This window comes from Simochromis diagramma, unplaced genomic scaffold (genome assembly GCF_900408965.1).
Source record: "Simochromis diagramma unplaced genomic scaffold, fSimDia1.1 OVJJ01000517.1, whole genome shotgun sequence".
NCBI classification, from domain to species: domain Eukaryota; kingdom Metazoa; phylum Chordata; class Actinopteri; order Cichliformes; family Cichlidae; genus Simochromis; species Simochromis diagramma.
The window spans coordinates 587,703-602,062 of NW_024387173.1; the positions used below are offsets into that span (position 1 = coordinate 587,703).

The 14,360-nt window shown below is 41.1% G+C and overlaps 1 long non-coding RNA gene across 1 annotated transcript; it reads right to left on the reverse strand.

The window, feature by feature from the left end:
• Positions 1–2,517: 2,517 nt before the first annotated feature.
• LOC120744743 lies at positions 2,518–12,970 on the reverse strand. Its single transcript, XR_005698451.1, has 2 exons — positions 12,374–12,970; positions 2,518–4,879 (listed from the first exon to the last, which is right to left on the reverse strand). It is a non-coding gene; the product is annotated as an uncharacterized LOC120744743 (long non-coding RNA).
• Positions 12,971–14,360: the final 1,390 nt, after the last annotated feature.

Sequence of the window (14,360 nt, forward strand, 5' to 3'; positions counted from 1 at the left end):
TTTTATGTTCCACGTTCTTGCATTTTATTTTACACATATTTTACAGCATATATATTTATGTAACTGCACTATTTGCAGTTCATTTGAGTTTTTAAGTGTTTGATCACTTGAATCTGCACCTTTTTGTTCCTAATAGTGTGAGTAATATTTTAGATTTAACAACAGAGTGCCAATTGTCAGCTTAATTTTGAGTAGGCTTACTAAAAAGGTTAATTCAGAATGAGAATAACTCACAAGTGGTTCAGACCCAAAGGAGAGCTGCCATTCAGACTGAGGCAGAGTTGTGTGTCTGTGAATAATGTCTAATATATGCTCTGGCCAGAAATGTTGAATGTTAATCCTCCAATGTATTTCAAGAAAATATCTTGACGATTTTGAGGTATCCAGAGCTGCATGATTTTTCCTCAATCACTCTTTAACTTATACAAGAGCCTATGTATAAAAAATGATTGTAATGCTTAATGAGTTAATACTCATAACAATACTCATAATAATACTTTTGCACAAGCACTGTGTCCTTGTCCAAATGGACCTGACATGATAGAGTGCTGGAAATATACCTATCCACCTATCAGGTAAAAATGTATAAAGTGTTTTTGGGGAGACAATAATATGACAGCCCAACTCCCAAAGTGCCTAATAGCATGGATTTATCTACAGTGTTATATGAACCATGCGATTAAAACACACGTCACTTGTGCAGCTGTTCTGTCACATTACTGCCTCCCAAAACCAACTATTCCAAGTGCTGAGTGCACAAGTGCATGCAAATGTTTTTAAGAATTTACATGTTTTTATTATATATGATTTATGTGTATGTTTATTTACAGTTAATTAAGCATTTAAGAACTTAAGCCTGGCTTGGTTTATTATGTGTAGTCACTGTATCATGTTATGTACTGTTTTATTTCATCTTATTTCTTTGTCTTTTAGTTTGTCGTTATTGTGGTTTTTAGATGCAAGATAACTAAATATTAAAAACTATGCCCCGAGAAAAAACCCACCAAAAAAGACATTTCACGGTCAAACTCAGCATTTGGACACACTCAGAAAAAGAAGAAGAAGAAGAAAGAAAATAGAATGCAATCGCATAGATTTATAAATATCTTGCATGGTGAAGGAAAATCCCTTTATAGCTATGCAGCAAGTCAACAATGCTCTCCAAGATGTAGGCCGACAGGTTTCCTTGTCAACAATCAAGAGCAGAACCTCAAAGAATTCGTCACATGATGCAAACCCCTGGTAAGGCTCTAAAACAGAATGGCTGGCTGCAGATCAGGACAGCATCCAAAAAGAACAAGTTATGTGAATGATGAAACATAAACCAACCTCTATCAAAGAAAGGGTTTAGAGGAAAAGGTGGAATATCCCCAAATGGCCAAGTCTGTCACACAGTCTCAGTCTGCCTGAGCTCCACTCCACCTGCTGAACATCAGACAATAGGAAACCCCTGGAGCAAGAAAGAGGTGGAGGAGTTGACTACACGTCTAATATTCCAATTGTTTTTGAAGATATAAATGTGTAGATATGTGCAGTATGTCTTCAACAAAACCCAGTCAAATGAAACCTGGCTTTTAATAATAATATTAATGTATACTTTATTGATCCCCGCAGGGAAACTACTCTCTGCATTTGACCCATTCACTCAGTGAAGTAGTGGGCAGCTACTAAGCAGGCACACCAGGGAGCAGTGTGTAGGGATGGTACCTTGCTCAGGGGTACCTCAGGGTAGCCATTCAGTGGGTTTGAACCCCTGACCTTCTGATCATGGGGCGACCACTCTACCTACTGAGCTATCCCTGCCCAAAAGAATGAAGGTTCATTATTTTATACTGTAATAATGAACAGAGCCTATGGTTAAGCATATATGTGTAATACAGGCTATGCAAAAGGTTTGTGACAGTATAAACTGAGCTTTACATTTGTTTGTATCATTATGAAACAGCATTCTGGCCAAATGTCAGAAAAGATGTGTGAACTATAAGTGTCCTGCGTTGGCTCATTTCCAAGTAAGACCAATAACGTCACCTTTGTTGGCTCTCAGTTAGCATAGCTTTTTTGCACATATACCGCATTTAGTACTTCACCACACATGTCTATACATATGTGGGGCCTGAGGCCTAATCCCAAACCATCCTCTACAGGGTCCCACTCCTTAATGTGTGTAATCTGGTGTGTAGTCACATTGCTGAAGGGTCTCAGAAGTCAATAAAAAAAAGTCCCAGGTTTTGGGGTGCCTTTGTCATTCCCAGATGAGAGCAGGAACTTCCTATCATCCTCAGGATGCTATCAGATAGACGTATTGTGATTATGTCCATGACCTTTTAGAAATTTTGCATTCTGTTTCAGTTTCTTTCAGGCCTTCACAACATCCTTAAAATACTCTAGTTTTGTATCTGTTTTTCCTTCTTGTTTTTTATTATCAGAATTCATAACAGAGAAACGAAAAATTACACTGACAGTCCTTCTAAAATAATCATGCATCTTGCGACACACCAAATATGACAGTAATTTGAATCTGTTTGAAAATCTTTATTTTCTTTTGGGGTTCATATTTCATTTAGAAAAACAACACAAACAATCCATCAGTTAAGCAGATACAAGCAGCTGAAAGAAAAAAAGAAGACATCAGGAACCGCAGCCAAGCATGGACACAGTTGTCATTCATCGCCCGGCGAGTTTATGGCATTACTAACCCACCGACAGCGATGAATGTGAGCCGGAATCATGCACTGGATTAGAACTGGCCAAGGCAGAGCTTTATACAATGTAACAATAAGCAACAGTCAATCAGAAACAAAGTGATACATTATTCACAAAACAATTGGATACATGCTTCCTGTGTGTGATAAAAAGGGTGAAAAACATATGAAAGTACAACTTGACCTGGACACTTTTTGTACAGAAAATATTATTTGATTATCTTTAGTAAAGTTTATAAAACAAATTATTACTTTTAAAAAATGTGTGGGAAACCCAGATTTTGGTATACAAAGATACTGGAATAAAACCTAAATTAAGCACAGCTAAACACACCCACAGAACAAAAAATAGCTTTTTATTGAGGCTCACTGACATCATGGACACGGTGCTCAAGGGTTGTCCAACAATATTGTACGTTATACAACCACACTTTGCTGCTGAAAAATGTTTTTCCCTGACTGGCTGGCACTGGACCCTTGGGTTGCTGGTGATGCACTGAAAACCTTGGCTCCTAACACACCGCCACCACTGACTGTACTTTTTCACGTTTGTCTGCAAATACTAGCTAGCTACTAGCCCTGCGAAAATCCAAGTTCAACACGAACCGGAAGTGGAGGTCGTTCGCCTTCAAAGTAAAAGTTGCATCTGCGCTGCAGTTTTCAACGGGCACATCTTTTATTTAGAAGTGAAATGGTGTCCATTTCCGGTTTGTGTGGCACTTTTACATTTTGTTTTTACAGCTGGGACAGTTTGTTGGCATGTTCGTCATTTCTCCTCGCCTTTGATATATTAACTAATATGAATATTATTTTTTACCTGATCCAGTCGTTTTTGTTTCCAGTTTTTCTTGTGTAAACTAAATCTGTGTACTTTTCAGCTTAAACATTACCAATTACTTTTCAGGGCTTAAATCTAGCCAAGTGGCTTCTATAGATGTGATTAAAATAGCACAATTGAGGTAAAAAGATCAACCCTTTTAGGTTTTAAACGGGGTCTGATGTGTGAGCTGAAAAAGCGTTTATGCCAACAACAATCCCTCCAGCCTCTAAATGAAGACTTTGTTAGCCTTAAAATGGTCAAATATTCATATTATTTACATCACTTAATTGCCTAAATGCAGTATGAGTGCATTCAGAAGAGAATTTGTGTTTGGGGACACAAAAATGAGGAGGAAATTTTATATCCAGAAACATGAATAAACAGCGTAAAAGTTGAGACTATTTAACAAGCTTTAAATAAGTAAGACTGTTCATGGAATTTTGTGACACCTTAATAGACTGCAGCCATTGTTAATGCTAGTATTTACTTCTGTGTTTTGCTAAAAATTACTATGTAATATCTGAGTGCTACACAATACGTGGTACGTGGTGTTGTGAGTTGTTGTGATCTCAAGTGTTAGGGTACACTCAACACTCGATGGTTTTCTCTGAGTCACAAACTCACCGACAGCGTTGAATGTTCTCCAAGACTTGAAAAACACAGGCTGACAGCAAGCTAACAAACAGCCTGTCCCGAAGTGCTGCAAGGGGTGGACAGCCATGACAGGATGAACCAACGAAGATGCTAAACAGGAAGTGACAAGAGCTCTGCAGGTGCACCCACACATTTTGATTAATGATGCAGCATATAGCAAAGGTACCTAAACCTGCTTTAATATCTCAAACAGCTACAGAACAAATTTAGACTGTGCAATGACATTACGCTGGAGATATTTGGAATTGGGCAATAAATGGAAATGCTGAACAAATATCTAGGTAATAGATTCTACATTTTGAGGCATTAAACTAAATATAAAATATTAGAAGTCTGTCATTTGTGTTAGTGTATCTATTCACAATAAAAACATCATGGTGCAAAACAGTAGCGATCTGAAAGTTTCAAGTTTCAGGAAGCATTTTCAGTATAACAACAAGTGGGAATCTAATTACTGCAAACACTGCCCTAAAGATCAGTGAAAACTCAACCCTCTGACTTAATTACCAAGTTGAGTCAAAGCATTTGAATTAGTTGTCTAACAGAAGCAGCCATGTTGTAGGTTTCATGCTGTCTTCCACCATTGTATTTTTTCCTGTTATTGCTAGATCACTGGTTACAAATCGAAATGACTTACCTGCACCAGATTGTTTGTGACATTGTGACAGCTGACTGTGACACTGGATTCTTCTTACAGCTGCAGCTGAAAGACAAGGCCAAAGTTGTGGGATAATTGGTGTATACAGGTAGAAATCAATCAATTATATACACACAAAAAAAGCTAGGGGGGAAATGTAGAGCGCCGTTTCTATGAAATATTTGAATATGCTTCAAAGATAAGATTATATATATATATATAAACACCCAGCACGCCCCTGCGGGCGGTTTATCCTTCAAGCTCGGGTCCTCTACCAGAGGCCTGGGAGCTTGAGGGTCCTGCGCAGTATCTTAGCTGTTCCCAGGACTGCGCTCTTCTGGACAGAGATCTCTGATGTTATTCCCGGGATCTGCTGGAGCCACTCGCCTAGCTTGGGAGTCACCGCACCTAGTGCTCCGATTACCACTGGGACCACCGTCACCGTCACCCTTCACATCTTCTCGAGCTCTTCTCTGAGCCCTTGGTATTTCTCGAGCTTTTCGTGTTCCTTCTTCCTGATGTTGCTGTCATTCGGGACCACTACATCAATCACTACGGCCGTCTTCTCATGTTTGTCTACCACCACTATGTCCGGTTGGTTAGCCACCACCATTTTGTCCGTCTGTATCTGGAAGTCCCACAGGATCTTAGCTCGGTGATTCTCCATCAACCTTGGGGGCGTCTCCCATTTTGACCTTGGGACTTCCAGGTTATACTCGGCACAGATGTTCCTGTACACTATGCCGGCCACTTGGTTATGGCGTTCCATGTATGCCTTGCCTGCTAGCATCTTGCACCCTGCTGTTATGTGCTGGATTGTCTCTGGGGCATCTTTACACAGCCTGCACCTGGGGTCTTGCCTGGTGTGATAGACCCCAGCCTCTATGGATCTTGTCCTCAGAGCTTGCTCCTGTGCTGCCATGATTAGTGCCTCTGTGCTGTCTTTCAGTCCAGCTTTGTCCAGCCACTGGTAGGATTTCTGGATATCAGCCACCTCCTCTATCTGCCGGTGGTACATACCATGCAGGGCCCTGTCCTTCCATGATGGTTCCTCGTCTCCCTCCTCTTTCTTGGGTTTCTGCTGCCTGAGGTATTCACTGAGCACTCGGTCAGTTGGGGCCATCTTCCCAATGTATTCTTGGATGTTCGTTTTCTCATCCTGGACTGTGGTGTTGACACTCACCAGCCCCCGGCCTTCTTCCTTCCACTTAGTGTGCAGCCTCAGGGTGCTGGACTTGGGGTGAAATCCTCCATGCATGGTCAGGAGCTTTCTTGTCCTGATGTCGATGGCTTCTATCTCCTCCTTTGGCCAGCTTAATATTCCAACCGGGTACTTGATCACACCCTGCCCGTGATCAGGTACCTGGCTGGGTGCATACATATATATATATATATATATATATATATATATATATATATATATTAGGGGTGCAACGATACACAAAATTCACGGTTCGGTTCGGTTCGATACTTTGGTGTCACGGTTCGATATTTTTTCGATACAAAAAAATGTTCATGCATTTTTAATTTGTCATTTATTAAAATTATAAATATATATTTTAACTCAAAAGTACAGTTTTTAAATTTAACCCTAACCCTTGTGCGTGTTTTTTATTTTGACAGCGAATGCGCACCTGCGGACCACTTATGTGCAGCCCTGGTTATTTAGCTCGTCATATTGCAGCCACAGAAATTCTTTTGTCCATGAAACCATAAAGCTGCACTTTCTTTTTGCCTTATAGTCTGATTTGTCATAACTTCTCCGTTTTGTGGTAAGCTTTTCTTTGGCTGTCACTTCTTCACCCTGACCTGTCTTATTTGGCTCAGCAGAACTAAAATATATATCCTGCTGCTTTTACACACACACTCACATAAGCTCAGCGATTCTCTGCGCGATCAACCTCTCACATGTTTAAGCTGCGGGAGATTTCACTTGTCATGTTTGCATAGTAAGCTAACAATTAATAAGACGATGTCAGAGGAATTGGTGCACAAATTATCATCACTCACAGATCAGTACTGTCGCTCTCTATACACAGTTCGCGCGATTGCAAAGTGAAAGCAAAAAAAACAAGCGCAAATTCAAACACGATTTCAATATGTCACATATTGACAGTGGCTCACCCAATGACATAATTACCCAGCTACATTTCTGAAAGAATGCAAAAGCATTGACATATATTTTTCCTTCCTACAATAGCCCGACAGGCAGGGCAGAGATAGCCCCGGGACGTTGGGCTAGCGATATTGCGAGCCCTGTATCTGATTGAGGAATCACTCATCTTTGGAAAAGAGAGTTTATTACAGAGAAATGTCTCTTTCCAAAATAAAAGCTATACTATCCGCTTCTTCTGGGCTATATTCTCAGCAGCATATTAAACATATCAGGTCTCCATAAGGAGAATCCTGTGCTAACAGCTGTCTAAATGACTCGGCTAAAGTTTGTAGCATGCGTGCTTGTTGTTTTTGTCTTTGCACTAGGATGATGTCGGCGTAAATGTGCAGTCATATTCGTTGTGTTCCCACTAGTGCTTTCAGGTTAATCTCGTTGAAATATCCTTAACGCCACAACACGGCAAATCTCCGTTAACGAGCTACCACCGATCGCCCCGTGCATGGGGCTAGACGGCCAACACGTTAACGAGCTAACTGCGCTAACACACTAGCTCCCACCCATGTAATTGAGCATTGCATGGCACATCCAACATACTGTTTTACTTTAGTCCATGACGTGCTTACCTTCAGGGTCATACGTCACATGAAAACCAAAATAATTCCAAACGCCAGATCTGAATGAGGGTGGGGGAGGTCCACTTCTGTCTCGCTAGCTTGCCCTGCGCTCTTCCTTCTGACCATGCTGTCTGTGTTGAGTGCTCAGTGAATCTGCGTTCGACTACTCCGCCTAGGCTGCACTCTCGAGCCTAGGCGGAGTAGTCAAATGCAGATTCACTGAGCGCTCAACACAGACAGCATCGTCAGAAGGAAAGTTGATAAAATAAATTACAAATTTTGTATTGTTCTTTTTTTTTATCCCCTTTGGTTTTCTTTCTTTCTCTCCCTCTCTTTCTTTCATTCTTTCCCCGTCCTATCCCACAGTCATGTCTGTCCCGTTTGCAACTGAAAATAAAATAAATTCATAATTATAATAAAGGTCAATCAAATGGACCAATATGATGATCCACTTGGTAAAATAAATCCTCTTGGCATCTTTCTTGGCCTCAAGACAACAATTCTGATGGCTATAGATCCAAACGGGACACATTTAAAAAAAAAAAAAAAAAAAAAAAAAATTAAATTTAAAAAAAAATAAAAAAATTGTATTGTTCGATACATATGCGTACCGAACCGAAAGCACTGTATCGAACGGTTCGATATCGATACGAATATCGTTGCACCCCTAATATATATATATATATATATATATATATATAATGATTTACTGTCTATGAAAATCTAGAAGAAATGACCTCCACCAACTCCTTTTGCATGTCTTTTTCACTGTAATGTACTCAAAGTACTTTTTACACTCCAAGCCACCTTCACCTATTCAGACAGGGCTTTATATTTCGTTTTTTTAATCTATCTTTTAAGTGCTCTTTTTTGTCTCTCACAAACACACGCACAGCAACAGATGGCAATTTAGGTTTTCAGTATCTTTCCCCATGACACTTTAATATGAGCATTCAATGAGCCAACCTTCTGATTAACCACTCTGGCCATTTCAGATCCTTGAAAATACTAAATTGAGTTGTTATGGGAACTGACCTGACATTCTGTGCCAAAATTTTCTGCCCTACATTATGATAGAAATTATTTTCACAGGGTGCTTTGAAGCCATCTTGAGCCAAGAAATCAAGTGGTGCCATTTGTGTAAACATGACATGCAAAATGACATTGACATGACACAGACATGAGAAGTGACCCAGGTGTGATGTCTCATTTCTGAAGTGTGACTGGTTTATATTCATCTGTTATTCAATCTGTTCGCCTCCCAGTGATGATGTGAATTTTAATTGAAAGAAAAACTTACGGAAACAAAATGTTTTCCTGGGTTTGTCAAAGATATGAATAGTACTTTACATATTCCAACATGAGCGTCGTTTGCATGACCAGTAGGATAAGCACAGGCTACACTGGCCCACATAGTGAAAGAGCATGTTAAGACGCAGCTGAAGTCTAGCTTAAACATACAATGGCTGGATAAGCAGCATAACGAACCTTCCCACAATACTGTGATGTAACATGGATATACTGGATATAACATGTTACAACAGAGTACTTGCACTTTTTTTTACATAGTTTGAGAAAAGTGACATATTAGTTATACAATTTAGCAAATTTGATATTTAGTTACTTTTTAAAAACTAAGAAATCAGTTGTTGTTAAATGTGTTTGAACACATGTTATTTTTGTTGTGACAAGCACAAAAGAGAATAAGAAGTATTGGCAAAGGACATGTTTTGGTGTCCTTAGCATCTGAATGCATTTGAAAAATGGCAGAGAGGGCAATCATTACATTAATGAAGTATTCACATTATTTTGCTAAGGAGCTTTGCTTCATTTTTTGAAGAAGTACCTGCAACCTAAATGCTGTACAGTAATGGTGGTGGGAATCTATATCACTCAAAAGGCATCATAAATCCACAGAATGCAGATAAAAGAAATGCTCTAATGTGGCCTGTATGACTGCATGTGTGGTCATGCTATAAGACCTTAAGGCTGTTATGCTACAAGTTCATAGCATAAATGCAGCGGAGCTGGTTGTGTGTTGATGGAGGACTAGAGGTGGGAGAAGGGAGCCGGGTGGGGGAATTCAAGGGTGAGTGAAGAGAATAAGAAGGTGGTGGTGGATGGGGGTGTTGGCTGTCTGGGTGAGAGGAGTGTTGATCGATTCCAGGCATGGTATTTTCCAGACAGACTGAATGGTAAAGGTCAAAGGTCAGCCGCTTTTGTTTCCTTATGAAAGAGAGGCTGTGTGTGTATTTTCGAACTCATGTGCACCAGCAAATGTCATGCATGTTTGCTCTATATCGAGTTAAAAGAGCCGGGGTTTTTTTGTTGTTTTGGGGGGATTTTTGTTTGTTTGTTTGTTTCAGGTTTTTGGTTTTAGATCTCCGATCAAGCTAAAGCCACAAAACAAGTGCAAGGATCCTTCTGTGAGTATGTGTAGCTGTATGAGCACATGAGCATGTTTGACTGAGCTCTTTCCTCATATTTTTTAAAGGGAGCAACATTTAAACCTGAATATGCAAAAATAAAAATCAATCCTTATATACACAATTTGCAGACCAAACTTTCTGTGTCACCAACACTTACTGGTGATTATATGACCTGAAGCTACATAATTAGACCTCTTTAACATTTGCTCCATTTTTGTCCGATTTTTCTCCCATCAGAGGAAACGCTGCAAGCATAAGAACTGAAAATCTGTTTCAAAAGCATTTTTCTCCTCATATAAAAATCTGAGCATGTTTCAGTGCTGATCAGAACTGCTGAACAGCAGTGCGCGCAGCTAGGTGGTTGAGTGTCTTGCTCAAGGGCACATGGGGAAAAGCTAAAAATAGTTTGTAGATGCTCCTGCTGTGATCAAATATGACACCTTTGCCGTACTCTGCAGTGTGCTGTGAATGTGTGTTTGACAATTTTTCAGTTTGGGTTGAGTGGCCAGAGAATATACATCACAAATAAGCCCGAGAGCACGCGCACACATGCACACACGCACACATATATATTCATTACCATGGAAATCTTAATAGCAGCCATACAAATAATGATGTTTTAATACTGGCCCAAGTAACAGATAACACATACAGAACAAGGATGCACAGAGTAACCTGCCACACATGCACAAAAATACACACACAGCAGAGATTGCATAGTCACTTCCTGCATATTTCTGTGTGTGCATGCATGGCTGCATGTGAGCACATGTGTGTCTGAATGAGAGAACAGATTGTGGCAAAGTAAAGGAACGGGGTGGGGGTAAAGAGAGACTTGAGGGTGGAGGGGAAACGAGCAACAGAGTGAGTGGTGGGCCTTGTCTCTCCCTCCATACTTCCCTCCTTTAAAGCCACTGTCCCACTCGCTCCCCCTCCCCCACCTGGGACTTGAACCCATGACCCACCCAGTGAATGAGTTCAAGGGAGGCATTGCCATTACTGAGGAAGCCACTGCTGAGCCTGCGCGAGGTTCAGTGAAAGTTTGTTTCTGTGCTAGGTTAAATTAGCCCGTGTGTGCATATGTTTGTGTACAAGCATGTTTATTTGTTTTTATAATGGACGTTGTGAATAAGAGTCTAAGCAATGTTTATGCATATGGGTATCTTTGTTTGTGTGTTTGTGCGTGTGTGTAAGAGTGAGTCTTTCACAGTTGAACCATGTGTGTTTTTGTGAGTGTGTTCACAGAGTTCTGAAACAGAGGCTGACTTTCGATTTCGGGCGATCGTGGCTCAAGAGTTGGGTGGTTGCCTTGTAATCGGAAGGTTGCCGGTTTGAACCCCAGCTCTGACAGTCTCGGTCGTTGTGTCCTTGGGCAAGACACTTCACCCGTTGCCTACTGGTGGTGGTCAGAGGGCCCGGTGGCGCCAGTGTCCGGCAGCCTCGCCTCTGTCAGTGCGCCCCAGGGCAGCTGTGGCTACAATGTAGCTGCCATCACCAGTGTGTGAATGGGTGGATGACTGGATGTGTAAAGCGCTTTGGGGTCCTTAGGGACTAGTAAAGCGCTATACAAATACAGGCCATTTACCATTTAATAATTTTATTAAAAGTATAAGTCTGCTGCTTAAAGGTACCATTGGAAAACAAATCATCTTCAACAGAAACATAAAAACACGTGTTCCAAAACGCACATAAACACAAATATCTGTGCAGTTTGCATTTCTAATGTTGACCTTAATGCACGTAGATATGTGTGTGTGCGTGCGTGCATGTGTGTGTGTGTGTGTGTGTGTGTAATGGGAATGGTGATGGCCCTTCCCCCCAGTTTGGTGCTGGGTGTGTGACTGAGACGGCATCTCCCTACCTGGCCCAGACTAAATCAATACTTTAATCTAATTGTCATTCACTTCCACTGGGGTAGCCAAGTGCATGCACGCATACATACAGCACACACAAAATATTCAACACATCTCCATGCACAAACCTAACAACCATGGATACTTGTAAAAACGTGCACATCCTTCACACACACACACACACACACACACACACATGCGAAATTATGAATGAAAAGCCCCACTGTGTGAACGCACTCGCTGTGTTAGCGTGCAGCCTCGCTGTCCTGTACTACATCCACTTCCATGCCCTCTCTGCACTCTTTCCCTGCCTCTCTGGGCGTTCCTCCTTGGTGTTGCATCATGCATGCACACATCAGTGTCGGCAAACATCCGCTGACACACTGTCACATCGCATTCATGTCCGCCGGCGAGCGGCCTCTCCCACAGAGCAACAATGGAAAGTAGATGTCAGGGCTGCTGTGGGATCAGAGCTCAGCCGCAGGCACAACAATCAGCCGGGAAAAAACATACACATATTTAAAATTTAAAGGTCCAAACTGACTTACCTCCTTCATCATCGCCAGCAGAAGCATTCCCCTTCTTTTTCTGCATTCCTCTGTCTCTACACCTCCTTCTTTCCCCCTCCCACAGAACCACCACTCTGTCTCTCTCTCCCTCTTTCTTTCATCCTCCCGTCCGTCTTCTTTCTCTTACCACCTTCTCAACAAATCCCTGCTCTTTCCTTACTTCCTCTCTCCTCCCTTTTCCTGTTCCTCTTCCTCTTTGCCTGTCGCTTAAAACACTCTTTCTCTTGCTTTTCTTCCTCTCCGGTGGGCTCTCCGGTGTCTTCTTCCTACTGCTTTAAACTGCAGACTGTCTGGCGAGAGAGAGAGGGAGAGCGAGAGAGAGAGAGAGACTATGGAGCAATGGGAAATGCAAACTGGGACACACACACACACACACACAGCCTCTGTCAGTTTGAATGAATATTGTGCACACTCGGCTTGTCTCTCCTCCCCCTCTCTTTCTGTCTCCCTCCTTCCCTCTCTACCAGACACCCCTCCTCCACTTCTCTCTGGCTTTGCCCTTCTTCTCTCTCTCCTCCTTCCTCCCTCGTTGCTGCTGCTTTCAAACATGTTCACACTCCAAGACTGACTGACATTATAGAGCTGCACTTACTGACCCCCCACCCCAACGCACACACACGGACACACACACTTCTTAGTCTCATGGACCCAGACGGTTAACCCTTTTGATGCAGCTGCAGATCCCGTCTGTTTGGATTTATTTTCATCTTCACAATGTGAGCTGTTTTCCAACCACTCATAATCATACTTTCATGAATGCGTTGCCATTTTTTATTTTATTGTATAGTGACTAAAATAATCAAGAGTTCATAACAGTAAAACTTTATCTGCATCTACAAAAAGAACTTCCTGTGAAATATAAAAACTCATGTCATTGTGATGTTTGAACAGTCGATTCTTGGACTTAGTGAAAGTGAAATGTGTGGTGAATGTAAGAAAAATGGACATGTGCAAGAATCTGAGTGACTTCAACATCGACCAAATGGCAGTGCCTACACGACTGAAAAATACACTAGACTGCTCAAGATTATTTGATCTTGTGGGTGTTTGCCATTATGTCTATATGAGTAATTAATATAGCTATCTATAATGAGCAGTGAGCCTTTTATCCAGTTTAAACAGGTTGATGTAGCACCACATGAATGAACCAGTTCTCCACCTGTTGCAACTTTTGTTTAGTAGGCCTTTATGCAATGGACACGAAAGAATTTGCTTGACTATTTTCAGCATTAAAAGTATTTTTGGCTCCCTTATTCTCAATGCAGCTGTTCACACCGACAGTGTAATTTCACAACACAAAACTACAGCATTTATTTTTTCACATCATGCTTGATTTTTCAAAGTTTTTGCATGCAAATAAACTGATCTGGCTAATCAGGCCACTACATTTGGCAGCCAGTGCACTCGTAGCTCAAAATCACACCGGTGCTGAATATACACATATCTTTAAATGGTAAAGTAACACTGTTTTTCCTCAGATATACAGCTAGATGCTCTCTGAAATTATTTCTCTGTTTCCTCGGATGTGGTACCAAATCTGCCAAAAAGAGCTCAAACTGCCCCAATGAGATCATGAAATATATACTAAAGCAAACATGATACAGCCCCAACTCTTGGATCCAACCATGAATTTCTCCCTGCTGTTGCCTTCTTGTGAGAATTGAACCCCAAATCTCAGTTTCTTCTTCTTGTTTACAAAGTCCAGATCATCATCGCTTGAGCTCAACTTCATTTTTCAGTGCATTTTTTAAGGATGAAACTTTCAACTATCTTTTTTTTTCCAGGAAGAATTCAGTGTGTATATAGGTTACATAACAACATTATAATACATATTCAAAAAATTTGAATTTCATGTGATTTTTTCACAACACACAGTAAAGGTCTTTGGAGTGGCCCACCAGCTTGCAGTGGATCTCAGAGAAGCAAACTGCAGTCCAAGGTGGTAGGATTTGTGTCAGGTAGGCCA